Here is a 2957-nt window from a genome sequence, read left to right as displayed (position 1 = left end):
ATACCTGATAAAGGATTTCTGTCCAAAACCTATTAAAATTTTTCAAACCTGAATAAACAGGCAACAAACCAACTAAAAACGTAGGCAAAATATTCAACAGACACTTCACCCTAGAAAATATACAACGGGCAGGTAAAGCATAGGAAGAGATGCTAAACATCATTAGTCATTAGGGAAATGCAAATTAAAACCACCATGAGATCCAACTACACACCCAATAGAAGAGCTAACATTAAAATCAAACCAAAACAACAAAACAGACCACGCCAGGCATTGGTAAGGATATGGAGGAACAACTGCACTACTGGAATCTGGACCTTACCAGTAAGTGTGGCCTGAAGAGAGAAACCTCAGCCCCACCTTCAGACCGTGCTTGTTCTATTCTCATGGTCCCTGTGTGGCCCGTCCTCTGAAAGGACAGTCAGGCCAGTTCCTGTGACCTCCCCCTCTCCTGCATCATGAGGGTTTTTGATACTGGCTCACAGACGTATCATCTATTTGCTAAAATCTAGTGTTTATATTAACACTCTGCACTGAAGGGGGAGGCCCTGTCCTTGCCACAGTCCTCTGACTGTGTCCCTATATGCACCTATATTCAGTAGAACCATGAGGTCTGAGAGAAGCATTTTGAAGTCCTTCTCCTTCTTCAGTCCAGATCCCAGTACAAAGGTCTAGACTGTCTCTACCCACGTTCCAGGGCCCTGTTCTTCCTCTTCATGTTCACCACATGAGATGAGCTGATCATCTAAATATCACAGAATGAGAAATGGGGGCTGCTGTTCTTACCTGAGATCTAGCAATAAGAATGTAAGATGCCCAGGTTGAGGGGAGGAAGCAAAGGGTGAGGGTTCTCGAAATGTTCAGTCCTATTCCTGTGGCATGACTTCATTTCAAATACTTGGAGTGAAGGTTCTCCTGTCTTGATTGATCCCATAAACATGTGAGGAGATCATGTCTAATAGGACAGGAGGTATTTGGGATTATGTAAACAGGAAGAGAGGAAGAGAAAAGTAATGTCCAGGTACAGAAGTAGAAAGAAGAGTGGGGCAAGAAGAAGCATCAGGACTAGAGAGGAACTTAGGAAAAGTGGTACAAAAAGAGAAATGTAGTTTGAGCCAAGGAAGCTTCCAGTGGTGCTATGGGCAGATAGAGAGAAAAAAGTTCAAACAGTGCCTGCACAAAGTAAATTGCCCTTACTTTAACTGAATGCACCCATGAATCCAAGAGGAAGATAATCCTTGGGGAAGAGCACCCAAGTTGTAGAGAATATGCGATGCTGATAGCAGAGGTGACAGGCAACATTTCCTGTACGTTTCAAAGTTACTCTTGGGTGGTATAAAATTCCATTTTATGGAATTGGCACAAAGCTGCTGTTCATTAAGACCCAAACGGGACAACACAGCTGAGAGTAATATGGCATCATAGTTAAGAGTGCGGTTCCTGAAGCTGAGCTACCGGGTTAGAGTCCCGGCCCCACTGCTTACCAGCCCAGACACCTGTTTCCTCACTTGCAAAACAAAGTGTCTGTCTCACAGCGGGTCACTGGACCAGGGCCTTGCACAACTGTTCACCATTCCTGTTATTAAGCATATAAACAGAAGGACAATGAAGGAGAGAGGGAGCACACTCGAGAGAAGGGCGAAAAGAGAGGGATGAAAGGAAAGGTAGAGACACAAGTACCAAAGTGGTAAAAACCCAGCAAGAGATTGAGAGAAAACCCACATTTGAGTCAGTAATAGGTAAAAGAGCCAGGAAAGACCCTAAAAGGTTTTTAAAACTTTAAAATTGGTAAGGGAAAAACGATGTTGAGAAATAGACCCATTGGATATAATCCAGGGTGGAGATTTCATCTGTTTCGCACACTCAGGGTTCCAAGACCCCACCCCCACCCCACCCCCATGGTCATGTCCCACAGTAGTAACAGATCTCAACTATCACTTCCTGCAGCTCCCTGACCTGGCTAAAAGTCACAGCAGAGAATGGCCAAAAGTTCTCCACTAAGGAGCTTGTCAAATCTAACAGTTGGGTATTAGACAGTTTGACCTTCCTTCATTTAGCTCTCAGTTTGTAGGATGGGGCATGATGCTACGTTTGGGCTCCCACAACCCCCAGACTGAATCTATAGATTGCTCCCTCATGCTCTTGAGCCTTTCCAAAACTATTATTAAGAGTCTCTCAGAGCCACAGACGGTCTCAGCTGCCTTTAGACATAGGTGAGATCAGGAACCCCCTTTAGGTTCATAGTGGAGCCCCAAAGGGATGGGAGAATTGATGGGGTGTATGAGGACTCTAGGCATGGTAAAGCATGAGAAGTGAGTTCATGCGTTCTGGGAACTCATTTCTCGCCAAACACCCAGCGAAGCACACATCCAGGACTCAATGTTCCTTTTGCTTAATGGAGCCATAGCTTGTCAGGTGTCCTTGAATAGAGCTCCCTAGATTAGGGAGGGTTGGATGTAGATCAGTCCCCATTCTAGCTTTGAGAGCAAGCACCCAACTGGCACACAGAACAGAGCTCCTCATAGCTTTCCCCCATTCTTCATTCTCTGGGAGACATGGCCCTGGCAGCATGAGTATAATATTCCTAAGTGGGGCGCTCATCACACACCCCCAGGACCCATCCTAGTTTTCCTGACAATAGGCATTTAAGCAGCCTCCTGGGGCCAGAAGTTCTAGGTAGCGTACTCCTCTCCTCTGTTCCTCAGAAGGAAGTAACAGCCACTCAGAAACAGGGAAGGAACAGCAACAAAAACAAATGGGTTGAATTGCCTCCTTTATACCAACTGATTTATACAAATCAAAGCCATGAACAGTCAAAATAACCATCTGTACTGTTCCTCTCAAAGCCACTAAGTGAAACCTTTCTTCAATATTCACCTCTGCTTAGCCCAGCCCTTACTTCAAATCAGCGTCTCATAATACCAAGGGCAGAAAAGAATGAGAGAGAGAGGGGGCGG

The sequence above is a fragment of the Zalophus californianus genome, chromosome 11, assembly GCF_009762305.2.
Source record: "Zalophus californianus isolate mZalCal1 chromosome 11, mZalCal1.pri.v2, whole genome shotgun sequence".
Taxonomy (NCBI): Eukaryota; Metazoa; Chordata; class Mammalia; order Carnivora; family Otariidae; genus Zalophus; species Zalophus californianus.
The sequence above is the reverse complement of the archived record's forward strand: the minus strand, read 5'-3'. Positions refer to the sequence as shown.